Source organism: Eubalaena glacialis, unplaced genomic scaffold (genome assembly GCF_028564815.1).
Source record: "Eubalaena glacialis isolate mEubGla1 unplaced genomic scaffold, mEubGla1.1.hap2.+ XY scaffold_986, whole genome shotgun sequence".
Classification (NCBI taxonomy): Eukaryota; Metazoa; Chordata; class Mammalia; order Artiodactyla; family Balaenidae; genus Eubalaena; species Eubalaena glacialis.
This window is the reverse complement of record NW_026871893.1, coordinates 1-27,643: the sequence shown is the minus strand read 5'-3', so window position 1 is coordinate 27,643 and position 27,643 is coordinate 1. Positions and strand designations below refer to the sequence as shown.

General features: G+C 52.7%; 3 long non-coding RNA genes and 6 other non-coding genes across 9 annotated transcripts; 4 read left to right on the top strand and 5 right to left on the bottom strand.

Annotated features, from left to right (window-relative positions):
- Positions 1 to 3,264: 3,264 nt before the first annotated feature.
- LOC133083971 (U2 spliceosomal RNA) lies at positions 3,265 to 3,455 on the top strand. The gene has a single exon (XR_009699340.1). It is a non-coding gene; the product is annotated as a U2 spliceosomal RNA (small nuclear RNA).
- Positions 3,456 to 7,376: 3,921 nt separating this feature from the next.
- LOC133083974 (U2 spliceosomal RNA) lies at positions 7,377 to 7,567 on the top strand. Its single transcript, XR_009699343.1, has one exon. It is a non-coding gene; the product is annotated as a U2 spliceosomal RNA (small nuclear RNA).
- On the bottom strand, positions 7,561 to 9,700 carry LOC133083967 (uncharacterized). Its single transcript, XR_009699337.1, has 4 exons — positions 9,398 to 9,700; positions 8,797 to 9,025; positions 8,555 to 8,680; positions 7,561 to 8,118 (listed from the first exon to the last, which is right to left on the bottom strand). It is a non-coding gene; the product is annotated as an uncharacterized LOC133083967 (long non-coding RNA).
- LOC133083972 (U2 spliceosomal RNA) lies at positions 9,534 to 9,724 on the bottom strand. The gene has a single exon (XR_009699341.1). It is a non-coding gene; the product is annotated as a U2 spliceosomal RNA (small nuclear RNA).
- Positions 9,725 to 16,744: 7,020 nt separating this feature from the next.
- On the top strand, positions 16,745 to 16,935 carry LOC133083969 (U2 spliceosomal RNA). Its single transcript, XR_009699339.1, has one exon. It is a non-coding gene; the product is annotated as a U2 spliceosomal RNA (small nuclear RNA).
- Positions 16,769 to 18,785, top strand: LOC133083968 (uncharacterized). Its single transcript, XR_009699338.1, has 4 exons — positions 16,769 to 17,075; positions 17,448 to 17,672; positions 17,789 to 17,914; positions 18,352 to 18,785. It is a non-coding gene; the product is annotated as an uncharacterized LOC133083968 (long non-coding RNA).
- Positions 18,786 to 18,902: 117 nt separating this feature from the next.
- Positions 18,903 to 19,093, bottom strand: LOC133083973 (U2 spliceosomal RNA). The gene has a single exon (XR_009699342.1). It is a non-coding gene; the product is annotated as a U2 spliceosomal RNA (small nuclear RNA).
- A 2,754-nt stretch (positions 19,094 to 21,847) lies between these two features.
- LOC133083966 (uncharacterized) lies at positions 21,848 to 27,606 on the bottom strand. Its single transcript, XR_009699336.1, has 4 exons — positions 27,515 to 27,606; positions 27,076 to 27,210; positions 22,816 to 22,855; positions 21,848 to 22,404 (listed from the first exon to the last, which is right to left on the bottom strand). It is a non-coding gene; the product is annotated as an uncharacterized LOC133083966 (long non-coding RNA).
- On the bottom strand, positions 23,015 to 23,205 carry LOC133083975 (U2 spliceosomal RNA). Its single transcript, XR_009699345.1, has one exon. It is a non-coding gene; the product is annotated as a U2 spliceosomal RNA (small nuclear RNA).
- Positions 27,607 to 27,643: the final 37 nt, after the last annotated feature.

The following is a 27,643-nucleotide window of genomic DNA, read 5'->3' as shown; positions in this document are numbered from 1 at the left end:
CTAAGACACCGGCCCAGATGGCCAGAACACCAAGCAGGACAAGGAGGAGGCCAGTGAGAGATGAACAGATGGTTGGGGTGTTTGGACCACAGCCACCCCTTCTCAGGGAAGCCAAATGAGTTGAGCAGAAGGTGGTCTGATGCACACAGATCTGAACAGGGCTCATGGGATTGGCGGGGGGGGGGGGGGGGCCTGAAGAGCCTTGTCAAGCACATCACACATTGTCTCATTTGACCTTCATCCATTCGTGCAACAAATATTCACCGAGTGCCAAGTACATATGGAGCACTACCACAGGTGCTGAGGAAAGAGCAGCAAACAAAGCCTTTACCATCAAGGTGAAAAACAGTACAGCACTCATATCTGTATATGCGTGAGTGGACCTACATACCTATGTGTCTGTGTGTCCGTATCTATGTGTATAACTATGCCACGTGACAATCATAGGTGTCAATAACGACTTGGCAGCCGGCAGAGAACTAAGACCAGGTGAAGTGGGATGTGAAACAGGAATAGCTCAGGGTGGGTAGGTGGAGATAGTTGACAGCACTGTAAAATGGAATTATTTCTGTTTTACAGGCAAGAAGTGACTTTCCCTAGAGTGTACTTATCAAGACATTCCCATGTGCTTGCATTTCCACGCGTAGCTTCACAAGTCCCCTAATAAGAGAAGCATTATCATTATCCCCAGTTAAAAAATCATGATCCCCAATTTAAAAAAAACCGAGGCCCCAGTGTTTAGTGAGATGCTTGAATGCAAATCCTGACTTTGTCTCACATTAGCTGTGTGACCTTAGGCAAGTTGCTTGGCCTCTCAGCAGCACTTCAGTCTTTAACAGCGCCGCGTGGCTTGCGGGATCCCAGTTCCCCGACCAGGGATGGAACCCGGGCCCCGCCCCGCCGCCCGCCCCCCCCCCACCCACCCCCCGCAGTGAAAGCGCCGAGTCCTAACCACTGGGCAGCCAGGGAATTCCCTCACACACTTTAAATATTCTTAACTTTAAATATTCTTAGGCACGTTAAAAAATAAAGAGAAACGAGTGAAATTCAGTTTCATGTTTTCTTTAACTCAAGATACTTTGGCAATTCCCTGGCGGTCCAGTGGTTAGGAGTCGGAGTCGGGGTCGGGGGTGGGGGTGGGGGGGTGGGGGGGTGGGGGGGCCGGGTTTGATTCCTGGTCGGGGTTACCGGGAGCTGCGGCGCGGCCACAAAAATAGAACAAAAAACAAAAACAGATATCTGAAATATCACTTCAACACGTAATTAATACGGAAATTACGGAGATATTTGACAGTTTTTAATACTAAGCCTTTGCAATCCCATGTGTATTTTACACTTAACAGCACATATGGATTAGGAGGAACCACCTTCCTAGCGCTCCCCAGCTGCGAGTGGCTAGTGGCTGTGACAGCTCAGGTCAACAGAATGGGGATGAGAGTGGAGGGAAACGAGTGAGGCGCTTGTCTTGGCCAAAAAATTTCAGGGAGCACCAAAAACCCAGTAATCAAAATAAATCTCCCGATTATCTTAGAATCCAGGTAAGATGAATTGTATCAAAATAGTACTTATCTTGATTGCTGAAGAGCGTTTCGGGGCGGCACTCCCTTAAATGTCCCCCTACCTCCCCGCCCCGAAGGCTAGTTTCTCACTGGCCTCACCTAGTCTTGGCCCCGGATAATAATACTAATACCCACCCCGTGGAGTTATGGGGAGGATCAAATGAGTTAATACACACGGAGCGCTCGGCAGAGGGGCGGGCTCTGGGAAGGGCTCAGGCAGCCCCCGCCATCAGGCTTTCCCTGCGGCAGGGTGAAACGACCCACTGGGTTTCAGTCCTACATCAGTGATACCTTCTAGCTCTTCTGAGATCCAGTGAAAGAAATAGAAACTCCCCAACTAAAGTGAAGCTCTGTTAGGAAGGGGGATGGAAAAGGTTTACGCTGCCTGGGCAGCCTGCAGCCTTTGCCACAGAGAAGCGTTGCCGCTGCGAAACTTTATCCCCGCTTTGCCAGAGGCCTTAATTTATTTACGGTCCTTGATGCCCAGAGCGTCCCTGGCAGTCACTCTCCTCTCTGGTGTCCTGCCACCCCAGGCCAGATCTTCCCCTCTTCACCCCTGGATCGGGCCAGGACCCTCCTAAGTGCTTCCCCGATTCAGTCTGTTTTGCACACCTTTTGTTCACTCAACAAACGTTTCCTGTGCACCTCCTACAGGTCGGGCACTGGGCTAGTGCTGGGATACAGAGGTTAAGTGCTGACGAGGGTCGCCGCCCTCAAGGATCTCAGATTTCAGTGGCGGAGATAAAGGACTGCCCCCAACGAGTGGTGAATGGTGGACTTGAAGTCCGGGGTGGGGTGAAATACAAAGGAGGGCCGCAATCATCCTGGGGTGGGGTGGGGTGAGGTGGGGTGCGGAAGAGCCCACGAGGAAGGCTTGCTGGGGCAGCTGAAGCCCAAGCGGAGCCCAGAGGCTCTGCGTAAGAATTAGACAGGTGAGGAGGAGGTGTAGGGAAAGGAGGTCTCAGGCAGAGGAAGCTTTCTGTAGGAAGCCCGGCATCTGGGTTCATTCGTAGAAGCACCGACGGACGCAGGCGCTTGAGTTGGAGAGAATCCCTCCAGCTTTTGCTCAGCCCGGCCCTCCATATCCACACACCTCCTCCCTTCCCCACTGTGGGCCATCCGCCTTCCGCCTGGCAGGGAGATTACCCCACCGGCCCTGGGAAGCCCCCCTCTAGATCTTCCGCTCCCCGGACTCAGAATGAGTCCCCCACCCGACCCTACGAAGCGGAGGCCTATTTAACACATTGCAGTCTGGGCGTTTCTAGCGAATGTGTCTTGCGACCTCGTCTTCAGGAAAACTCTCAGCCAACGGCTCCTCCCACAGGCCCCTCTAGCCGCCCACCCGGAATCCCTTATGGTTCGGTCTTTTGTCTCCGCTTGCATTGATGCCAAAGAAGAGGTCCCCCGCAGCAGCCCAGAGGATAAGGTCAGCCCGCCGGAGCCACGCCCCCTTGGGCGGGCGGGGGCGGGGCATGCAAATCAGAAATGGCGCTTCAGCCCGAGAACGACGAAGCTGCAACAGATCCAGAATTCCTCTTCTACAATGTAGAGAATAAAAAATCTGCACGAGAGTGTGGTGTAGTGCCACCCACAGTATTGTCACCGAAGCAAAGGCAGTGAGACCTCGAGTGAGCAGTGACAGGGGTCACACTGAGTCCAATATGGATGCGAGGAGGACGGTGACAGCGATGGCAGGCTGCTGGGTATCGCTTCTCGGCCTTTTGGCTAAGATCAAGTGTAGTATCTGTTCTTATCAGTTTAATATCTGATACGTTCTCTACCCGAGAACAACATATTAAACGGATTTTTGGAGTCGGGAGTTGGAGTGGGAGCTTGCTCCGTCCACTCCACGCATCGACCTGGTATTGCAGTGTTTCCAGGCCTGGTGCACGCCCCCCCCCCCGGGGGTAGTAACTGATGTTTCAAAAAGTGAGAGTCGTGTGTTGTCTGTCTTTCTGCGCTGCTTTAGCGAAGCTTTTTTTTTCGTTACAGTGGTCTAGTACTTTTCCGTTCTCAATAGTGTTTTTAAAACGTTCTTGTGTGTTTCTTTCGTAGACTTGTTCGTTTGAGACAGATGGTGTTTGCAGAAAAAGGAGTAAGTTGGTCGGCTAGAGAAACGTAACCGTTACAACGGAGAGAACTCTCTCTTTCGATTTCTCACTTTTCCAGCGTTGGGAGGGTTCTTCGTGCTGTTTGGCAGAAGGACCAACGGCCAGAAGCAGCTGATTGCCCTATGTCTCTGTGTGCTTTGGCTGTTTTCGCATTCACCCTGCCGTTTCTCTCCGTTTCTTTTCCGCTTAATAACTGAACGTCCCTTTCTCCGTTTTCCTCTCATTTCCCCCATGTTTTAAACCCTGTTCTTGGGCTAAGAATTTCTTCTCTTTTCTGCTTTCTTTCTAAGTGGAGTTTTTGTGCTTTTTGCTCCAACTTGGCGTGCTCCGGAGAGCATAGTTTCTGCCCCACAGCCTTCTCACGGGGCCTCTCTCCCCCATTCCTCCGTCTGTAGAAACTAGGAAAGGAGCGGAGGGGGTATCCAAGCTTCCTCTTGCTGTTCCCAGACCGTTTCCACGCCACCCTCAAGGCACAAGGAAAACAGTAGCTTGAGTCTTCTGTCTTCCGTCTCCACTTTCCCCGGCTTCTTTTGGTGTCTCCAGCATTACTCCTGTCCTCGTGGTTCCTGATGTCAATATCCACAGGCGGAAAAGGATCGAGCGGGAGGGCAGCTCCCGCTGAGAGCCACGAAGATCCACCCGGAATGTAGGTTTAAATGCCGGGCTTCCCTGGTGGCTCAGTGGTTAACAATCCGCCTGCCAGTGCAGGGGACACGGGTTCGAGCCCTGGTCCAGGAAGATCCCACATGCCGCGGAGCCACTAAGCCCGTGTGCCACAACTACTGAACCTGCGTGCTGCAGCTACTGCAGCCCGCACGCCTCGAGCCCGCAACAAGAGAAGCCCCCGCAATGAGAAGCCCGCGCACCGCAACGACCAGTAACCCCCGCTCGCCGCGACGAGAGCAAGCCCCCGAGCAGCAACGAAGATCCAACGCAGCCAAAAATAAATAAATAAATACATTTATATTAAAAACAAAAAAAAAAAAAGTGATGGGCTTTTCACTTAGGTGTGTGGGTTGGTTGTACTGTATACAGCTGACTGACTGACAAGGAGAGGTCAGTGCCACTGAAGGAGTTTTATTACTTACAGTTCCCAAGAGAAGAGGGCACGCCACACCCTGCAGCGAGCCACATGGGGGACTCGGCCTGGCCTGCTTGGTTGGGAGGCAGGAGAGGAGAGTATATGGCCTTTATCGTCCTGGGGAGGGGAGGGGAGGGGAGGGGAGGGGAGGGGAGGGGAGGGTGGGAAGAATGGGCAGAGGCAGCAGGGTAGGCAAGTTTGAGCAAGGTTCGGATTGGACCATTAGAATAGCATTCGGTGAGCTTTGGGCTACGGGGCTGTTCTCTAGTTGTGAGGTACCGGGCCCTGGGGTGAGAGAGGGCAGGGGAAATACTAGCTGGAGTGTGAGAGTAACTAGAGGAGGCAGTTGCAGATACGGGTGTTGGAAGATTGCTTTGCACGTGAACGGCAGGCTCCCAAAGCAAGCAGGTTGCATTTCTAGGAATTAGTTAGTCCTGGGAGGGGCAGTCTCTTCCAGGCCAGCAGGCCCTCAAGATGTCAAAGCATCGTAAATTATAGAAAAATTTAAAACATGATTAATCCAGTGGATGATCATTTTATTTGCACTTTCCAGTCTTGGGATTACCTAGGGGTAGAGTGTGGAAAGGCAAAGAGGGCGCTAGTAGAAGCATTCGACCTACACCTCTCCTACCAAGGCATCCCCCCCGCAGCACGAGATCAGATTCCAATGAACAGTATACATTGGGGTTTATTCATTCAAGAAATATGGATTGAGGGACTTACTTCCCCGGTGGCGCCGTGGTTAAGAATCCGCCTGCCAATGCAGGGGACACGGGTTCGAGCCCTGGTCCGGGAAGATCCCACATGCCGCGGAGCGACTAAGCCCGTGTGCCACAACTACTGAGCCTGCGCTCTACAGCCCGCGAGCCACAACTACTGAGCCCACGTGCCACAACTACTGAAGCCCGCACGCCTAGAGCCTGTGCTCCACAACAAGAGAAGCCACTGCAATGAGAAGCCCGCGCACCGCAACAAAGAGTAGCCCCCGCTCAATGCAACTAGAGAAAGCCCGCGCACAGCAATGAAGACGCAATGCAGCCAAAAAGTAAATAAATACATAAATTTATTTTAAAAAAGAAGAAGAAGAAGAAGAAAACCTAGAGGAAGATTTAGGAAATTATAAGTCCTTTCGACTCAAAATCTGAAAGATATTTTTTTAATTGATACATATGATGATATAAAAAGAACTTTCCATGAAACCTTGAGGCAATGGAATCATCACCTTAAGTAAAGCCAAAGCCAGATATCCAACAGGAGAAAATGTTCACCGCTTCCATTACAGACAAAGGGCCAGTCCCCTGAATGTGTAAGTTGCAGATCCACGCCCTTAGGATAAAGCCCATCCGAGAATCCAGGAGGAAAAGGGCCGAAGACCCCCAACAAGGAGTTAGTTCACAGAGAGAAAATAAAGGCGTCTCTGAAACAGGAGAGGACGCTCAACCTTATTTACCCAAGATTAGAAAACTGCAAATCCAAACTACGCCGAGGTACCATTTTCACCTATGAGATCGACCCCTCCCCCTTTCCCCACCCCGCACCAAAAAAGCATTCGCAGGTTTGATGCCACGTGGGGTTGTTGGCGAGGCTGGGGAAAGAGGCGCTGCTGGGGAACGCCTGCCCTGCTCTTCCGGTCACCGTTCGTGATCTCCCGAGCTTCCAGGCTCCGTTGCAGTGAGGATGGCTGGGACCGCGACGGCCCTGCACCACCGTGAGGGCACAAGGGCACGCGACCGGCCTCCGCAGAGCGCCGTGCACGGGGGCCGGGCGCGATTCGCAGGCCCTTCAGTCCGTGCACGTCGATTTGAGCAAACTCCGCGGGAGTGAATCACGCTGCGAAAACGGAGATGCTAAGTTATTGATTTGCGACGGGCAGTGTTGCATTCCAACGACTGTCACCCAGGACATCCCTTCTCAGGACGACCCCCCAGGGGACCCGAACCGTCGGGCAGAAGACGGGCGGGAGAACACCGACGCGAGCAGAGCGGCCCCGAGCAAGGAGGGGCGAGGGGGGTGTGGTGGTGGTGGTGGTGGTGGTGGCGGCGGCGGCGGCGGCTGACGAGCCGCCGTAATCGTGGCGTGTGTCGGGCACTGGCTAAGCGTGGAGGAGGCACTCTTACTCATTGAACGGTTGTTGAATGTGCAGTGCGTGCGTGGGGGAAGAGCGGTGGGCAAAAGCAAGTTCTTGATTTCTGGGGCTCGAACCGTGACAGCTGCTACCGTGTCAGCGCTCCCCTCGCATTCTCCGGCTGCCGCCCCTGTCTCGGGTCTGCGGCAGGACGTGCACCGGCCAGGAGGCCAGGAGGCGGGCTCCGGGTCCGGCCTGGGCTCCGGGCGCGAGGAGCCGGTCCGGAGGGTGGAGTCCGCCCGCGGTAGCCGCGCGTCCTCGGGCGACAGAAGGCGGAGCATGCAGATTAGAAATGGCTGTTCGGCGCGGGAATGACGGGACAATCAAGTACACAGAATTTCTCCTCACAAAGGTAGAGAACAGAAAGTCTGCACAGGACTCTAGTGATAGCACTGTGGACGACGCAAAAGGAGTCAGACGAGGCGTGAGGCTGAGGGCGCTCACCGTGGCTTGAATAGGGATGAAGGGAGGACGGCAACGGCCAGAGAGAGGGAGATGGTATCGCTTCTCGGCCTTTTGGCTAAGATCAAGTGTAGTATCTGTTCTTATCAGTTTAATATCTGATACGTTCTCTATCCGAGGACAATATATTAAATGGATTTTTGGAGCAGGGAGTTGGAATAGGAGCTTGCTCCGTTCACTCCGCGCATCGACCTGGTATTGCAGTATTTCCAGGAACGGTGCACTTCCCCTTCAGGGGATTAAAACCACTGTGTGAAAAGCAGATACTGGCTTCCACGTTGTAATTTCTCAGTTTTAGCACATGGGTGCAGAAACTGTTTTTCTTACTTTTTGTGTCACTTCGGGGAGTTTGGGATGCGGGTAAGTCCGCTGATCAATGTTTTTGTGCACTGTTTCAGAAAGGAAAAAGAAAGAGCGGGTTGGCTTCTGGAGCCTGCGTTCTCGGCCAACACGTGGCACTCCAGGCACTGCATCCTGGTTTTTTCCCAAGAACCCCTACAGTTGCCGAGGCAGCGGCGCGGGGAAGAGGCAAAAGGAAGCTGTAGGAGCACCTTTCCCTTTTGCCGTTGCCAACGTGCGGTAGGCTCTGTCGACCTATGGCCGACGTAGACCGACAGACGCGTTCCTTTTTCCTGGCAGCAGTCTATTTTCTTCCTCGACGCAGGCAGTGTGGTCAGTACTGTTTTCTTTTAAACGTTCGTTGTGGAGAAGGCTCAGCTCCTCCGCAGGGACCTCCGTCCACCTCCTCTGAGGGGGAAGAGGTACCTTCTCATCAGAGTGCTTTACAGGAAGAATGGAGGAAAAAAAAAAAAAAAGTTAGTGGACTTAAGGCGCGAGAAATACAGCCCCCCCCCCCCCACCGGCCTCTCTTCTCTTGTCCTGCTCCCCCGCCGCAGGGAAGCCCGATCTCAAAACCTACACCCCAGCGCTGCCATCTGCGGCGGAGCGAGCGCGCCCGCTCAGCCCGCCCGGGCGCCGCGCTAGCGCTAAGCGGCAGTGAGTTCCAACTCGACCTACACGCGGGCGCAGCGTGACGCTGGCCAGGTTAAGCCCCCTCCCACAGAGGGTGACAGCCGGCGCTGGCGTCACTTCCTTCCTGATTTCTCCCCCCACCCCCGCCGCAGGTAGCGCTGCAGTCTCACCGCCCCTTGCTGCCCAGCACGTGCGTGAGCTGATGCTTCCGCCGCAGCGGTAGAGCCTCTGCTGCGTCACTTACCCTCCGCTCTGCCGTCCGCAAGGTAACTTACTGGCCCCTGTCCTACCTCAGGCGGCGTCCAAGGGCTGCCCTGCGTACCTGTGCCACGTCGTCTCTCACGCCCACTGCCCCCGCGCGTCCCTGGCACTGCGGGCGCGTGGGGGAACAGGAAGACACGACTGAACCCGCAGCCTGAGGAGCGATCGCTCTCACCCGTGGCTGCTAGGAAATGCAGCGGGCTCCACTACTTCTCCTTCACCCACCTGCGACCTCGGTCCTGTCCGCCGCTGGGGTCCATCTCTGCGCTGCGCCGCCACCGCCACACGGGCTTGTGTCGGCAGCGCGCGTGCGTGCAGTAGCCTGGAGCGGTTACGGACGAAGCTGCAGGCTCAACCGCTGCTTCGAGGAAGGTGGGCACACTTCAAGGGTGGGAGCGCCTGTAACCTCGAACGCGTAGCGCGCATGGGGGCGGGCCTACCGGCTAATCGCTACCTGTCAAGAAAAAAAGTGGCGCTTCAGAACGCCTGCTGGCCTTGTGGACGGGGCTTACAAACGCCGATAGGCATAAGTTATGAGGGCCGAGCCCACCTTACGAGCTCTCTGCGTGCGGTTCTTCCTCAGAGAAAAAATCGTTTCCCTTTTAGCCGAACTAACGACCACAACGCAGCAGCTCCCGCGAGGGCAGCACTCGCGGCTACCTCTCACGCGGCACAGGAGAGTGAAGAAAGGGGAAGGAACAGAAGGCTTGCGCGCGTGTAGCCGGCGGCGGGACCCAAGCCACCCCACTTCTGTAGGCGAGTAACCGAAAACACGAACAACAGCACACTACTTTCGCAGGCAGGCCACAGACCCAGCCGTACCTACCGCCCCATTTACGCCGTAGCGGATGTGGAAGTAAGTTTGTAATGGTGTAGAACAGCTGTATCTTGCAACACGCACAGCGCACTCGATCCCGAAAATCCCCGTTTGTTCTCTCGTTGTGTATTGTTGTAGTCCCCCGAAGGGGTGCACCGTTCCTGGAAGTACTGCAATACCAGGTCGATGCGTGGAGTGGACGGAGCAAGCTCCTATTCCAACTCCCTGCTCCAAAAATCCATTTAATATATTGTCCTCGGATAGAGGACGTATCAGATATTAAACTGATAAGAACAGATACTACACTTGATCTTAGCCAAAAGGCCGAGAAGCGATACCACTGCCAACCCCTTCGCCAGCACACCCCTCTTCTCCCACGCCTTTCAGCTCACGGTGAGGAAACTCATCCTCAAACGAAAGCCCGCCCTCTTCCCTAGACTTCACAGTGCCCTAGTGCCACAACTTGTAACACATACCTAGTTTGTCAGATCCTTTAACTTATTGGGGGCTTTTAGGCTTTCTATTCTCCCATGCCTCCCCCGGCCAAGCAATTTGCATGCCCCGCCCACAAGCGCGCCCGTTTCCTGCTCCCCGTGTGTGCCCTCTCGCGGTGGAACCGAAACAAGCGCGTACCCGGAAAGCTCCTTCCGCCTGCTTTCCCGGGAAACGCCCAGAGCGAGAGAGACGCACAGAGTTCTACCAGGTTTTGCTTTCCAGCATTTCTTTTTCTTCTCAATTTTTCCCCCAAACATACAGGTACGTTGAAAGATTTTTACAAGTGGACACCCACCCACCACCTAACGTCATCTTACTGTTGTACGGACGCATACGCACATGAGTTGGCTATGTTTAAGTTCTAGGGTCTAGGGTCAAATTTTAATAACGTCGTTTCCCACAGTCCTTTATTTTCCCTTCTATCAGTTATTCACAAAAAGACTTAAATATAAGGAAAAACAAGACGAAACAAAGCAGGTCCTTCTTGTGTCAGGGCCTACTGGGTCCCGGAGAGCAAATGTGCATGTCTATTTTTCCCTGGGTACTGAGAGATAAGGGGAGCCCCATCAGCCCGGCTGTGTTTTTTGCCCCCTACGGTCAGTTCAGTGGCACAGGTGCAGCCCAGAGTGGTTAGGAGGTGGAGGTTGGCCACGTGAGCCTGACAGCGCGGGCACGGGGCGAGGCAGCCGCGGGGGGGCGGAATCTACGTGCGGGGGAAATTGTCTGGATGAGGGGTGGGGGTGAAGGGACGCTGAAAGGTGTGCCGACAAAACAATGAATCAATAGTCAATCTAAGAAGGAAACGGGAAATTTGCTTCGAGCCCACCTGAGGGTTATAACCGGGGAGACGGTCTTTCCGAAACCTCTGAGGACTGTTGCGAAGAGGTAAGGTACTTTCCTCCCCCGCCCCACCCCCGGGCCGCGTGGCTTGCGGGATTGTGGGATTTGGGATCTTAGTTCCCCCACCAGGGATTGAACCCGGGCCCTCCGCAGTGAGAGCGCCGACTCTTACCCACTGGACGGCCAGGGAAGTCCCATGGGATACTTTTTGTTTTTAATTGAAGTATAGTTGATTTACAATGTTTCAGGTGTACAGCAAAGTGATTCAGATATATTTATTTGCTTTTTATTATATATTCTTCAGATATATAATATATACTCCTTTTCAGATATATATACACGCTGTATATATTATATAGTATCATATAGTCTTTTCAGATTCTTTTCCATTATAGGTTATTACAAGATATTGAATATAGTTCCCTGTGTTATACAGTAGGTCCTTGTTGTTTCACTCTTTTATGTATGGTAGTGTGTATCTCTTAATACCAAATTCCAAATTTCTCCCTCTCCTCCTCACTTTCCCCTTTGGTAGCCATAAGTCTATGTGATTGTAGAGAAGGGGTAAGTGCAATCAAGCACACATCTTGGTAAAAGGTTACAGCTACTCAGAAGGAACAGATATCTTAGTTAAGGGTTTTAGTGCTTTTCTAAGTATGGGAAGCATGCAAGAAACTGGGTGCATAAAATTTTCTCTTGCAAATATCTAACTCTCTGAGGTCGGGTTCTGTCAGTTTCCTCCTCATCCTGATCTCCACCCTGAATCCCTTTCAGGGTGGGTGGTAGGTCAGCAACTATAGAGACTAATGACTTGATCCTTGTAGAACTGGATGGTGGGCAATTCTTTATTTTACAGTCCCTTCCCTTTCAGTCTTAATGTCCACCAAGGCTAAGGGGGCATGTCGTAACCAAACTGTGCCACTTGCTAAGAATGCTCATTCCCAGGTCAGGCGAGGATTTCGTTGATAGGCCACTCGATGTGCTATTACTGGACTAGGCCCTGTTAACAATAGCCAAAAGCCTCTGGACTGCCTGTCTTACTAGTCTGTTATGGTCCAGGAAACAGTTCCCGCTTGTTGCTCCTTCCCTCCTCTAGAGGTACACTATTGCAATCATTGCTCTTATCTTATAGAACTGGATATTTGATCTATCATCGCAAGTCCCCAAGTCATCGTTACTTCTGATCTCAGATGGCCGCCAGGGAAGTCCCAAAACAAGAAAAATTTAAACAAAACTTTTTTCCTCTGCCCATTTGTGCCTCTTCCCTCCCCTCTAGTGTGCATTGTGCAACTATGTTATGCATAAACAGACCTCCCCAAGGGCAGAAATACCTGCTGGACCATAAAGATCCATTTTTTTTGTCCTTCTGCCGCCAGTCAGATAACTCCTTAGAAGATAACATTCCTTTCTCTATCATGTCAGGGGTCAGCATAACCCACCACTCACCTTGTATATGCACACATCCTTGGTGAACTTTATGTAAAATGCCAATTAATCATTTCTCTTAAAGATAACAGTTGCTGCAAGGACTTCCCTTGTGGGTCAGTGGTCAAGGCTCCCGCTCCCAATGCAGGGGGCCTGGGTTCAATCCCTGGTCAGGGAACTAGATCCCACATGCATGCCACAACTAAGAAGTCCACATGCTGCAACAAAGATCCTGAGTGCTGCAACTAAGATCCAGTGCAGCCAAAATAAATAAATATTCAAAATTTTTTTCTTGCCTTAAAATATGAATTTTATTTCATCAGGTGGCAGGTACCAAAGGGTAGCTAAGGGAGGGACGGAGGGTGGGAGGGAGGGGGAGGGAAGGAGGAAGGTGATTGGAGAGTGTGATGCTAGGAGCAGAGGGGTTAAAGCACTTGGTAAAGACTAGATCTAGGGGGCTTCCCTGGTGGCGCAGTGGTTAAGAATCGGCCTGTCAATGCAGGGGACATGGGTTCGAGCCCTGGTCCGGGAAGATCCCACATGCCGCGGAGCTACTAAGCCCTTGCGCCACAACTACTGAGCCTGCGCTCTAGAGCCTGTGAGCCACAACTACTGAAGCCCGTGAGCCTAAAGCCCGTGCTCCGCAACAACTCACTGCAACTAGAGAAAGCCCACACACAGCAACAAAGACCCAACGCAGCCTAAAATAAAATAAAATAATTTTAAAATTTAAAAAAAGACTAGATTTAGGGTTAGACCAGGGGAGTGAGTGACTGGGGTTGGGGCTAAGTCAAGAAACTGAGAGGCCATCTGTGGGGCTGTTGACATCACCAGGAATGATGACGGGAGTGTGCTGGAGAGAGACAGGGAGCCAGGAGCTAAAACCTGCCAGGAAGTGACCTGCAGCTGGATGGTCGACAGTAGCAAGGAGACTTGGTCGTGGGTGGTATAGCCTGGTGGTGTGAGATTCAAGGTTGGCTGTGGCAGACAGGGAAGGGGGAGGGTGCTGTGTAAGTGACAACGTGGAGCAAGGACCAGCGAAATGAGGCGTGAAGAGAGATGGCCACCACCTGAGTAGGCTGCAGGAATGCGTGTCCTCAGGGGAAGGTTAGAGCGAACAGAGAAGGAAGGTTGAGAATGGGGGGTGGGGAGAGTCAGAAAACAAGGTTTCAGAAATCCGAGGGGGATTGGAGGAGCGGTCCAAGAGAATACAGAGAGTCTTACGGGGTAAGAGACTGCAAACATGGAAGAGACAGGTCCGGGCTTCTCGTGACCACAGGCCTAGGGGCAGGGCAGGATTGCAGTGCAGTGGCGACCCTGTTGAAGGCATCAACACCTGGTGGTCAGGCAGGCTTGAAGTGGTGAAGAGCATGGAGCCTGGCAGCCGCCTTGGATGGAGCCTCGGGCCTGCCACCTAATTAACAACGTTACCTGGAGATGCCGCCTCTGCAAGGCTGGATAAAACTAGTTCCAGGATTTGGAGTCGCAACACGGAGAGCGCTACTTAAAAAGCCCTCCTGCCGGTAACAGTTGTTGTCCTCCGGAGATAGCAATTGGTGTGGAACAGGTCGGATGACCTGGGGAGATACTGAACTGCATCTAATGGAATTCTTGGCTTAAATACTTACTTATGACCTTATTGATGTTACTAGCTATATTACTTGTATTCTGCCTATTTTACAAGATTACTGTTTCCTGCATTACTGAACGTGTGACTGAGCCGCTGATAGAAATGAGGCAGGAGATAGATGGGCCCCAGGCCAAACAGCTGAAGTTAGTCCCCTGTGGACAGGAACTCCATAATAGCAGAAACTCCAAAACCGAGGATGATGGAGGAGGCTGGACCCTGCTCAGATAAGAGATAAAAGACCACATATTCTTCATTCTCGAAGTCAGGGAGACCTCCCCAACTACACATGTGCAGAAAGGCTCCTTGGAGGTCAAAAAGGGAGGGGGGGGTCACCTCATAGTAAGTGATGTCATCTACCCATCGGCCTCTTCGCTAGAATCCATCTTGGCCAAGAGATGCACAGGCACACAGGAGAGAACCCTGACATATACCAAATACGGACTCAGAACCAGGCAAAGCAAGATGATTGGTCAAAGGAAACCTGGAAGAAATGCCCCATAAATGTGATTCAAACTACCACGAGGGCACGACTCTCTCTCTGAGCCACCCGTGTGTCTATCCACACATACTGTACCCTTTTCCTCCTAATAAACACTTTACTTGTTTCACTACTTTCCGTCTTTGTGGGAATTCTTTTCTGCAAAGCCAAAGGACCAGGTCCTTGTCACTGATCACTAATCTAGTGGCTAGGATTTGGTGCTCTCACTGCCTCGACCTGACCTCAATCTCTGGCCAGGAACCAAAATCTTGCTTCGAGCTGCCACAAGCCGAGGCCATCTGAGATCAGAAGTAACGATGACTTGGGGACTTGCGATGATAGATCAAATATCCAGTTCTATAAGATAAGAGCAATGATTGCAATAGTGTACCTCTAGAGGAGGGAAGGAGCAACAAGCGGGAACTGTTTCCTGGACCATAACAGACTAGTAAGACAGGCAGTCCAGAGGCTTTTGGCTATTGTTAACAGGGCCTAGTCCAGTAATAGCACATCGAGTGGCCTATCAACGAAATCCTCGCCTGACCTGGGAATGAGCATTCTTAGCAAGTGGCACAGTTTGGTTACGACATGCCCCCTTAGCCTTGGTGGACATTAAGACTGAAAGGGAAGGGACTGTAAAATAAAGAATTGCCCACCATCCAGTTCTACAAGGATCAAGTCATTAGTCTCTATAGTTGCTGACCTACCACCCACCCTGAAAGGGATTCAGGGTGGAGATCAGGATGAGGAGGAAACTGACAGAACCCGACCTCAGAGAGTTAGATATTTGCAAGAGAAAATTTTATGCACCCAGTTTCTTGCATGCTTCCCATACTTAGAAAAGCACTAAAACCCTTAACTAAGATATCTGTTCCTTCTGAGTAGCTGTAACCTTTTACCAAGATGTGTGCTTGATTGCACTTACCCCTTCTCTACAATCACATAGACTTATGGCTACCAAAGGGGAAAGTGAGGAGGAGAGGGAGAAATTTGGAATTTGGTATTAAGAGATACACACTACCATACATAAAAGAGTGAAACAACAAGGACCTACTGTATAACACAGGGAACTATATTCAATATCTTGTAATAACCTATAATGGAAAAGAATCTGAAAAGACTATATGATACTATATAATATATACAGCGTGTATATATATCTGAAAAGGAGTATATATTATATATCTGAAGAATATATAATAAAAAGCAAATAAATATATCTGAATCACTTTGCTGTACACCTGAAACATTGTAAATCAACTATACTTCAATTAAAAACAAAAAGTATCCCATGGGACTTCCCTGGCCGTCCAGTGGGTAAGAGTCGGCGCTCTCACTGCGGAGGGCCCGGGTTCAATCCCTGGTGGGGGAACTAAGATCCCAAATCCCACAATCCCGCAAGCCACGCGGCCCGGGGGTGGGGCGGGGGAGGAAAGTACCTTACCTCTTCGCAACAGTCCTCAGAGGTTTCGGAAAGACCGTCTCCCCGGTTATAACCCTCAGGTGGGCTCGAAGCAAATTTCCCGTTTCCTTCTTAGATTGACTATTGATTCATTGTTTTGTCGGCACACCTTTCAGCGTCCCTTCACCCCCACCCCTCATCCAGACAATTTCCCCCGCACGTAGATTCCGCCCCCCCGCGGCTGCCTCGCCCCGTGCCCGCGCTGTCAGGCTCACGTGGCCAACCTCCACCTCCTAACCACTCTGGGCTGCACCTGTGCCACTGAACTGACCGTAGGGGGCAAAAAACACAGCCGGGCTGATGGGGCTCCCCTTATCTCTCAGTACCCAGGGAAAAATAGACATGCACATTTGCTCTCCGGGACCCAGTAGGCCCTGACACAAGAAGGACCTGCTTTGTTTCGTCTTGTTTTTCCTTATATTTAAGTCTTTTTGTGAATAACTGATAGAAGGGAAAATAAAGGACTGTGGGAAACGACGTTATTAAAATTTGACCCTAGACCCTAGAACTTAAACATAGCCAACTCATGTGCGTATGCGTCCGTACAACAGTAAGATGACGTTAGGTGGTGGGTGGGTGTCCACTTGTAAAAATCTTTCAACGTACCTGTATGTTTGGGGGAAAAATTGAGAAGAAAAAGAAATGCTGGAAAGCAAAACCTGGTAGAACTCTGTGCGTCTCTCTCGCTCTGGGCGTTTCCCGGGAAAGCAGGCGGAAGGAGCTTTCCGGGTACGCGCTTGTTTCGGTTCCACCGCGAGAGGGCACACACGGGGAGCAGGAAACGGGCGCGCTTGTGGGCGGGGCATGCAAATTGCTTGGCCGGGGGAGGCATGGGAGAATAGAAAGCCTAAAAGCCCCCAATAAGTTAAAGGATCTGACAAACTAGGTATGTGTTACAAGTTGTGGCACTAGGGCACTGTGAAGTCTAGGGAAGAGGGCGGGCTTTCGTTTGAGGATGAGTTTCCTCACCGTGAGCTGAAAGGCGTGGGAGAAGAGGGGTGTGCTGGCGAAGGGGTTGGCAGTGGTATCGCTTCTCGGCCTTTTGGCTAAGATCAAGTGTAGTATCTGTTCTTATCAGTTTAATATCTGATACGTCCTCTATCCGAGGACAATATATTAAATGGATTTTTGGAGCAGGGAGTTGGAATAGGAGCTTGCTCCGTCCACTCCACGCATCGACCTGGTATTGCAGTACTTCCAGGAACGGTGCACCCCTTCGGGGGACTACAACAATACACAACGAGAGAACAAACGGGGATTTTCGGGATCGAGTGCGCTGTGCGTGTTGCAAGATACAGCTGTTCTACACCATTACAAACTTACTTCCACATCCGCTACGGCGTAAATGGGGCGGTAGGTACGGCTGGGTCTGTGGCCTGCCTGCGAAAGTAGTGTGCTGTTGTTCGTGTTTTCGGTTACTCGCCTACAGAAGTGGGGTGGCTTGGGTCCCGCCGCCGGCTACACGCGCGCAAGCCTTCTGTTCCTTCCCCTTTCTTCACTCTCCTGTGCCGCGTGAGAGGTAGCCGCGAGTGCTGCCCTCGCGGGAGCTGCTGCGTTGTGGTCGTTAGTTCGGCTAAAAGGGAAACGATTTTTTCTCTGAGGAAGAACCGCACGCAGAGAGCTCGTAAGGTGGGCTCGGCCCTCATAACTTATGCCTATCGGCGTTTGTAAGCCCCGTCCACAAGGCCAGCAGGCGTTCTGAAGCGCCACTTTTTTTCTTGACAGGTAGCGATTAGCCGGTAGGCCCGCCCCCATGCGCGCTACGCGTTCGAGGTTACAGGCGCTCCCACCCTTGAAGTGTGCCCACCTTCCTCGAAGCAGCGGTTGAGCCTGCAGCTTCGTCCGTAACCGCTCCAGGCTACTGCACGCACGCGCGCTGCCGACACAAGCCCGTGTGGCGGTGGCGGCGCAGCGCAGAGATGGACCCCAGCGGCGGACAGGACCGAGGTCGCAGGTGGGTGAAGGAGAAGTAGTGGAGCCCGCTGCATTTCCTAGCAGCCACGGGTGAGAGCGATCGCTCCTCAGGCTGCGGGTTCAGTCGTGTCTTCCTGTTCCCCCACGCGCCCGCAGTGCCAGGGACGCGCGGGGGCAGTGGGCGTGAGAGACGACGTGGCACAGGTACGCAGGGCAGCCCTTGGACGCCGCCTGAGGTAGGACAGGGGCCAGTAAGTTACCTTGCGGACGGCAGAGCGGAGGGTAAGTGACGCAGCAGAGGCTCTACCGCTGCGGCGGAAGCATCAGCTCACGCACGTGCTGGGCAGCAAGGGGCGGTGAGACTGCAGCGCTACCTGCGGCGGGGGTGGGGGGAGAAATCAGGAAGGAAGTGACGCCAGCGCCGGCTGTCACCCTCTGTGGGAGGGGGCTTAACCTGGCCAGCGTCACGCTGCGCCCGCGTGTAGGTCGAGTTGGAACTCACTGCCGCTTAGCGCTAGCGCGGCGCCCGGGCGGGCTGAGCGGGCGCGCTCGCTCCGCCGCAGATGGCAGCGCTGGGGTGTAGGTTTTGAGATCGGGCTTCCCTGCGGCGGGGGAGCAGGACAAGAGAAGAGAGGCCGGTGGGGGGGGGGGGGGCTGTATTTCTCGCGCCTTAAGTCCACTAACTTTTTTTTTTTTTTTCCTCCATTCTTCCTGTAAAGCACTCTGATGAGAAGGTACCTCTTCCCCCTCAGAGGAGGTGGACGGAGGTCCCTGCGGAGGAGCTGAGCCTTCTCCACAACGAACGTTTAAAAGAAAACAGTACTGACCACACTGCCTGCGTCGAGGAAGAAAATAGACTGCTGCCAGGAAAAAGGAACGCGTCTGTCGGTCTACGTCGGCCATAGGTCGACAGAGCCTACCGCACGTTGGCAACGGCAAAAGGGAAAGGTGCTCCTACAGCTTCCTTTTGCCTCTTCCCCGCGCCGCTGCCTCGGCAACTGTAGGGGTTCTTGGGAAAAAACCAGGATGCAGTGCCTGGAGTGCCACGTGTTGGCCGAGAACGCAGGCTCCAGAAGCCAACCCGCTCTTTCTTTTTCCTTTCTGAAACAGTGCACAAAAACATTGATCAGCGGACTTACCCGCATCCCAAACTCCCCGCAGTGACACAAAAAGTAAGAAAAACAGTTTCTGCACCCATGTGCTAAAACTGAGAAATTACAACGTGGAAGCCAGTATCTGCTTTTCACACAGTGGTTTTAATCCCCTGAAAGGGAAGTGCACCGTTCCTGGAAATACTGCAATACCAGGTCGATGCGCGGAGTGAACGGAGCAAGCTCCTATTCCAACTCCCTGCTCCAAAAATCCATTTAATATATTGTCCTCGGATAGAGAACGTATCAGATATTAAACTGATAAGAACAGATACTACACTTGATCTTAGCCAAAAGGCCGAGAAGCGATACCATCTCCCTCTCTCTGGCCGTTGCCGTCCTCCCTTCATCCCTATTCAAGCCACGGTGAGCGCCCTCAGCCTCACGCCTCGTCTGACTCCTTTTGCGTCGTCCACAGTGCTATCACTAGAGTCCTGTGCAGACTTTCTGTTCTCTACCTTTGTGAGGAGAAATTCTGTGTACTTGATTGTCCCGTCATTCCCGCGCCGAACAGCCATTTCTAATCTGCATGCTCCGCCTTCTGTCGCCCGAGGACGCGCGGCTACCGCGGGCGGACTCCACCCTCCGGACCGGCTCCTCGCGCCCGGAGCCCAGGCCGGACCCGGAGCCCGCCTCCTGGCCTCCTGGCCGGTGCACGTCCTGCCGCAGACCCGAGACAGGGGCGGCAGCCGGAGAATGCGAGGGGAGCGCTGACACGGTAGCAGCTGTCACGGTTCGAGCCCCAGAAATCAAGAACTTGCTTTTGCCCACCGCTCTTCCCCCACGCACGCACTGCACATTCAACAACCGTTCAATGAGTAAGAGTGCCTCCTCCACGCTTAGCCAGTGCCCGACACACGCCACGATTACGGCGGCTCGTCAGCCGCCGCCGCCGCCGCCACCACCACCACCACCACCACCACACCCCCCTCGCCCCTCCTTGCTCGGGGCCGCTCTGCTCGCGTCGGTGTTCTCCCGCCCGTCTTCTGCCCGACGGTTCGGGTCCCCTGGGGGGTCGTCCTGAGAAGGGATGTCCTGGGTGACAGTCGTTGGAATGCAACACTGCCCGTCGCAAATCAATAACTTAGCATCTCCGTTTTCGCAGCGTGATTCACTCCCGCGGAGTTTGCTCAAATCGACGTGCACGGACTGAAGGGCCTGCGAATCGCGCCCGGCCCCCGTGCACGGCGCTCTGCGGAGGCCGGTCGCGTGCCCTTGTGCCCTCACGGTGGTGCAGGGCCGTCGCGGTCCCAGCCATCCTCACTGCAACGGAGCCTGGAAGCTCGGGAGATCACGAACGGTGACCGGAAGAGCAGGGCAGGCGTTCCCCAGCAGCGCCTCTTTCCCCAGCCTCGCCAACAACCCCACGTGGCATCAAACCTGCGAATGCTTTTTTGGTGCGGGGTGGGGAAAGGGGGAGGGGTCGATCTCATAGGTGAAAATGGTACCTCGGCGTAGTTTGGATTTGCAGTTTTCTAATCTTGGGTAAATAAGGTTGAGCGTCCTCTCCTGTTTCAGAGACGCCTTTATTTTCTCTCTGTGAACTAACTCCTTGTTGGGGGTCTTCGGCCCTTTTCCTCCTGGATTCTCGGATGGGCTTTATCCTAAGGGCGTGGATCTGCAACTTACACATTCAGGGGACTGGCCCTTTGTCTGTAATGGAAGCGGTGAACATTTTCTCCTGTTGGATATCTGGCTTTGGCTTTACTTAAGGTGATGATTCCATTGCCTCAAGGTTTCATGGAAAGTTCTTTTTATATCATCATATGTATCAATTAAAAAAATATCTTTCAGATTTTGAGTCGAAAGGACTTATAATTTCCTAAATCTTCCTCTAGGTTTTCTTCTTCTTCTTCTTCTTTTTTAAAATAAATTTATGTATTTATTTACTTTTTGGCTGCATTGCGTCTTCATTGCTGTGCGCGGGCTTTCTCTAGTTGCATTGAGCGGGGGCTACTCTTTGTTGCGGTGCGCGGGCTTCTCATTGCAGTGGCTTCTCTTGTTGTGGAGCACAGGCTCTAGGCGTGCGGGCTTCAGTAGTTGTGGCACGTGGGCTCAGTAGTTGTGGCTCGCGGGCTGTAGAGCGCAGGCTCAGTAGTTGTGGCACACGGGCTTAGTCGCTCCGCGGCATGTGGGATCTTCCCGGACCAGGGCTCGAACCCGTGTCCCCTGCATTGGCAGGCGGATTCTTAACCACGGCGCCACCGGGGAAGTAAGTCCCTCAATCCATATTTCTTGAATGAATAAACCCCAATGTATACTGTTCATTGGAATCTGATCTCGTGCTGCGGGGGGGATGCCTTGGTAGGAGAGGTGTAGGTCGAATGCTTCTACTAGCGCCCTCTTTGCCTTTCCACACTCTACCCCTAGGTAATCCCAAGACTGGAAAGTGCAAATAAAATGATCATCCACTGGATTAATCATGTTTTAAATTTTTCTATAATTTACGATGCTTTGACATCTTGAGGGCCTGCTGGCCTGGAAGAGACTGCCCCTCCCAGGACTAACTAATTCCTAGAAATGCAACCTGCTTGCTTTGGGAGCCTGCCGTTCACGTGCAAAGCAATCTTCCAACACCCGTATCTGCAACTGCCTCCTCTAGTTACTCTCACACTCCAGCTAGTATTTCCCCTGCCCTCTCTCACCCCAGGGCCCGGTACCTCACAACTAGAGAACAGCCCCGTAGCCCAAAGCTCACCGAATGCTATTCTAATGGTCCAATCCGAACCTTGCTCAAACTTGCCTACCCTGCTGCCTCTGCCCATTCTTCCCACCCTCCCCTCCCCTCCCCTCCCCTCCCCTCCCCTCCCCTCCCCAGGACGATAAAGGCCATATACTCTCCTCTCCTGCCTCCCAACCAAGCAGGCCAGGCCGAGTCCCCCATGTGGCTCGCTGCAGGGTGTGGCGTGCCCTCTTCTCTTGGGAACTGTAAGTAATAAAACTCCTTCAGTGGCACTGACCTCTCCTTGTCAGTCAGTCAGCTGTATACAGTACAACCAACCCACACACCTAAGTGAAAAGCCCATCACTTTTTTTTTTTTTGTTTTTAATATAAATGTATTTATTTATTTATTTTTGGCTGCGTTGGATCTTCGTTGCTGCTCGGGGGCTTGCTCTCGTCGCGGCGAGCGGGGGTTACTGGTCGTTGCGGTGCGCGGGCTTCTCATTGCGGGGGCTTCTCTTGTTGCGGGCTCGAGGCGTGCGGGCTGCAGTAGCTGCAGCACGCAGGTTCAGTAGTTGTGGCACACGGGCTTAGTGGCTCCGCGGCATGTGGGATCTTCCTGGACCAGGGCTCGAACCCGTGTCCCCTGCACTGGCAGGCGGATTGTTAACCACTGAGCCACCAGGGAAGCCCGGCATTTAAACCTACATTCCGGGTGGATCTTCGTGGCTCTCAGCGGGAGCTGCCCTCCCGCTCGATCCTTTTCCGCCTGTGGATATTGACATCAGGAACCACGAGGACAGGAGTAATGCTGGAGACACCAAAAGAAGCCGGGGAAAGTGGAGACGGAAGACAGAAGACTCAAGCTACTGTTTTCCTTGTGCCTTGAGGGTGGCGTGGAAACGGTCTGGGAACAGCAAGAGGAAGCTTGGATACCCCCTCCGCTCCTTTCCTAGTTTCTACAGACGGAGGAATGGGGGAGAGAGGCCCCGTGAGAAGGCTGTGGGGCAGAAACTATGCTCTCCGGAGCACGCCAAGTTGGAGCAAAAAGCACAAAAACTCCACTTAGAAAGAAAGCAGAAAAGAGAAGAAATTCTTAGCCCAAGAACAGGGTTTAAAACATGGGGGAAATGAGAGGAAAACGGAGAAAGGGACGTTCAGTTATTAAGCGGAAAAGAAACGGAGAGAAACGGCAGGGTGAATGCGAAAACAGCCAAAGCACACAGAGACATAGGGCAATCAGCTGCTTCTGGCCGTTGGTCCTTCTGCCAAACAGCACGAAGAACCCTCCCAACGCTGGAAAAGTGAGAAATCGAAAGAGAGAGTTCTCTCCGTTGTAACGGTTACGTTTCTCTAGCCGACCAACTTACTCCTTTTTCTGCAAACACCATCTGTCTCAAACGAACAAGTCTACGAAAGAAACACACAAGAACGTTTTAAAAACACTATTGAGAACGGAAAAGTACTAGACCACTGTAACGAAAAAAAAAGCTTCGCTAAAGCAGCGCAGAAAGACAGACAACACACGACTCTCACTTTTTGAAACATCAGTTACTACCCCCGGGGGGGGGGGCGTGCACCAGGCCTGGAAACACTGCAATACCAGGTCGATGCGTGGAGTGGACGGAGCAAGCTCCCACTCCAACTCCCGACTCCAAAAATCCGTTTAATATGTTGTTCTCGGGTAGAGAACGTATCAGATATTAAACTGATAAGAACAGATACTACACTTGATCTTAGCCAAAAGGCCGAGAAGCGATACCCAGCAGCCTGCCATCGCTGTCACCGTCCTCCTCGCATCCATATTGGACTCAGTGTGACCCCTGTCACTGCTCACTCGAGGTCTCACTGCCTTTGCTTCGGTGACAATACTGTGGGTGGCACTACACCACACTCTCGTGCAGATTTTTTATTCTCTACATTGTAGAAGAGGAATTCTGGATCTGTTGCAGCTTCGTCGTTCTCGGGCTGAAGCGCCATTTCTGATTTGCATGCCCCGCCCCCGCCCGCCCAAGGGGGCGTGGCTCCGGCGGGCTGACCTTATCCTCTGGGCTGCTGCGGGGGACCTCTTCTTTGGCATCAATGCAAGCGGAGACAAAAGACCGAACCATAAGGGATTCCGGGTGGGCGGCTAGAGGGGCCTGTGGGAGGAGCCGTTGGCTGAGAGTTTTCCTGAAGACGAGGTCGCAAGACACATTCGCTAGAAACGCCCAGACTGCAATGTGTTAAATAGGCCTCCGCTTCGTAGGGTCGGGTGGGGGACTCATTCTGAGTCCGGGGAGCGGAAGATCTAGAGGGGGGCTTCCCAGGGCCGGTGGGGTAATCTCCCTGCCAGGCGGAAGGCGGATGGCCCACAGTGGGGAAGGGAGGAGGTGTGTGGATATGGAGGGCCGGGCTGAGCAAAAGCTGGAGGGATTCTCTCCAACTCAAGCGCCTGCGTCCGTCGGTGCTTCTACGAATGAACCCAGATGCCGGGCTTCCTACAGAAAGCTTCCTCTGCCTGAGACCTCCTTTCCCTACACCTCCTCCTCACCTGTCTAATTCTTACGCAGAGCCTCTGGGCTCCGCTTGGGCTTCAGCTGCCCCAGCAAGCCTTCCTCGTGGGCTCTTCCGCACCCCACCTCACCCCACCCCACCCCAGGATGATTGCGGCCCTCCTTTGTATTTCACCCCACCCCGGACTTCAAGTCCACCATTCACCACTCGTTGGGGGCAGTCCTTTATCTCCGCCACTGAAATCTGAGATCCTTGAGGGCGGCGACCCTCGTCAGCACTTAACCTCTGTATCCCAGCACTAGCCCAGTGCCCGACCTGTAGGAGGTGCACAGGAAACGTTTGTTGAGTGAACAAAAGGTGTGCAAAACAGACTGAATCGGGGAAGCACTTAGGAGGGTCCTGGCCCGATCCAGGGGTGAAGAGGGGAAGATCTGGCCTGGGGTGGCAGGACACCAGAGAGGAGAGTGACTGCCAGGGACGCTCTGGGCATCAAGGACCGTAAATAAATTAAGGCCTCTGGCAAAGCGGGGATAAAGTTTCGCAGCGGCAACGCTTCTCTGTGGCAAAGGCTGCAGGCTGCCCAGGCAGCGTAAACCTTTTCCATCCCCCTTCCTAACAGAGCTTCACTTTAGTTGGGGAGTTTCTATTTCTTTCACTGGATCTCAGAAGAGCTAGAAGGTATCACTGATGTAGGACTGAAACCCAGTGGGTCGTTTCACCCTGCCGCAGGGAAAGCCTGATGGCGGGGGCTGCCTGAGCCCTTCCCAGAGCCCGCCCCTCTGCCGAGCGCTCCGTGTGTATTAACTCATTTGATCCTCCCCATAACTCCACGGGGTGGGTATTAGTATTATTATCCGGGGCCAAGACTAGGTGAGGCCAGTGAGAAACTAGCCTTCGGGGCGGGGAGGTAGGGGGACATTTAAGGGAGTGCCGCCCCGAAACGCTCTTCAGCAATCAAGATAAGTACTATTTTGATACAATTCATCTTACCTGGATTCTAAGATAATCGGGAGATTTATTTTGATTACTGGGTTTTTGGTGCTCCCTGAAATTTTTTGGCCAAGACAAGCGCCTCACTCGTTTCCCTCCACTCTCATCCCCATTCTGTTGACCTGAGCTGTCACAGCCACTAGCCACTCGCAGCTGGGGAGCGCTAGGAAGGTGGTTCCTCCTAATCCATATGTGCTGTTAAGTGTAAAATACACATGGGATTGCAAAGGCTTAGTATTAAAAACTGTCAAATATCTCCGTAATTTCCGTATTAATTACGTGTTGAAGTGATATTTCAGATATCTGTTTTTGTTTTTTGTTCTATTTTTGTGGCCGCGCCGCAGCTCCCGGTAACCCCGACCAGGAATCAAACCCGGCCCCCCCACCCCCCCACCCCCCCACCCCCACCCCCGACCCCGACTCCGACTCCTAACCACTGGACCGCCAGGGAATTGCCAAAGTATCTTGAGTTAAAGAAAACATGAAACTGAATTTCACTCGTTTCTCTTTATTTTTTAACGTGCCTAAGAATATTTAAAGTTAAGAATATTTAAAGTGTGTGAGGGAATTCCCTGGCTGCCCAGTGGTTAGGACTCGGCGCTTTCACTGCGGGGGGTGGGTGGGGGGGGGGCGGGCGGCGGGGCGGGGCCCGGGTTCCATCCCTGGTCGGGGAACTGGGATCCCGCAAGCCACGCGGCGCTGTTAAAGACTGAAGTGCTGCTGAGAGGCCAAGCAACTTGCCTAAGGTCACACAGCTAATGTGAGACAAAGTCAGGATTTGCATTCAAGCATCTCACTAAACACTGGGGCCTCGGTTTTTTTTAAATTGGGGATCATGATTTTTTAACTGGGGATAATGATAATGCTTCTCTTATTAGGGGACTTGTGAAGCTACGCGTGGAAATGCAAGCACATGGGAATGTCTTGATAAGTACACTCTAGGGAAAGTCACTTCTTGCCTGTAAAACAGAAATAATTCCATTTTACAGTGCTGTCAACTATCTCCACCTACCCACCCTGAGCTATTCCTGTTTCACATCCCACTTCACCTGGTCTTAGTTCTCTGCCGGCTGCCAAGTCGTTATTGACACCTATGATTGTCACGTGGCATAGTTATACACATAGATACGGACACACAGACACATAGGTATGTAGGTCCACTCACGCATATACAGATATGAGTGCTGTACTGTTTTTCACCTTGATGGTAAAGGCTTTGTTTGCTGCTCTTTCCTCAGCACCTGTGGTAGTGCTCCATATGTACTTGGCACTCGGTGAATATTTGTTGCACGAATGGATGAAGGTCAAATGAGACAATGTGTGATGTGCTTGACAAGGCTCTTCAGGCCCCCCCCCCCCCCCCGCCAATCCCATGAGCCCTGTTCAGATCTGTGTGCATCAGACCACCTTCTGCTCAACTCATTTGGCTTCCCTGAGAAGGGGTGGCTGTGGTCCAAACACCCCAACCATCTGTTCATCTCTCACTGGCCTCCTCCTTGTCCTGCTTGGTGTTCTGGCCATCTGGGCCGGTGTCTTAGCCCCCATCCTGGGTTGGAGGCGCCCTGAGGGCAGGAACGGCTTCTGGCCTGCCTCTGTCTACTCCCAGCACCTGCCCCGGGGTGTCACATCACTTACAGGTGATTTATGACAAAACAAGTGAGAATAAATATTTGCAACCCCAATCACAGAAAAAGTACTTATCTTTCTAACACATAACGAGCTCCTAGAAGTTATTATAAAAGAACAACCATTCAATAGGGAAAAAATGGGTGAAGGCCAGGCACAGAAGTATTTTCCATGTCACAGAAAATAAAAAGTGGCTCTAAATAAATTCCCTCATCTCCCCCCCCCCCCAATTCTTATCCTCCCGCCCGGGCCCGCTGGCTGCCCTGACCGGGACAGTCTGGTCAGCTTCCAGGTCAGGAGGCCAACATGAGCGTTGCACCAAGGAGTTCCAGTCCAGAGGCCAAGAAACCGTTCGTGGGGCTCAGATCTGCTCACCGACGGTTTGTTAGTGCCTCTGTGTGTGAGCCAGGCACTGCTTATGGCACATTCCTGGTCACAATCTCATTTTACCTTTACAGTACCCTGAGGAAGTGTTATCACCCCCAAGTCTCAGAGGGGAGAGAGGCTGCCTGACTCACCCACGATGCTTCCAAAGGTCTTCCAAGGGCAGAGGTCTTCCCCCGAGGCCAGGCAGCCAACTGTCAGGCACAACCCTTGGCTCATCCATTCTTCTCTCTGGCAATGATTTGCTGAGTGCCTCTGACAAGCCAGAGCTGTTAAGAGTTTGGGGTTATAATAACAGATCTCTGTTGTAGATTTACAGGAGAACATTGAAAGTACTCATCGTCAGGGAGAATATACAGCCTTTAGGGTCACTTTCTAGTAATCGGTTCTAGGCCCTTGCTGCTCAAAGTGCGGTCTGTGACCAGCAGCATCCGCATCGCCCAGGAGCTGGTGAGAAACGCAGGATGCAGGCACCAAGTCAGACCTCCGGTCTTAGTTTGATGGGGCTGCCAGGGCTGCCAAAACAAAATGCCGCCGGCTCGTGGCTTAAAGAACTGAAATGTATTTTCTCACCGTTCTGGAGAGACTGGAAGTCCCCGATCAGGGTGCCAGCGTGGCAGGGTTCCGGGGAGATCCCTCTCTTGGCTTGCAGATGGCGGACTTCCCTCCCTCTCCTCATGTGTTAGAGAGAGAAAGAACAAG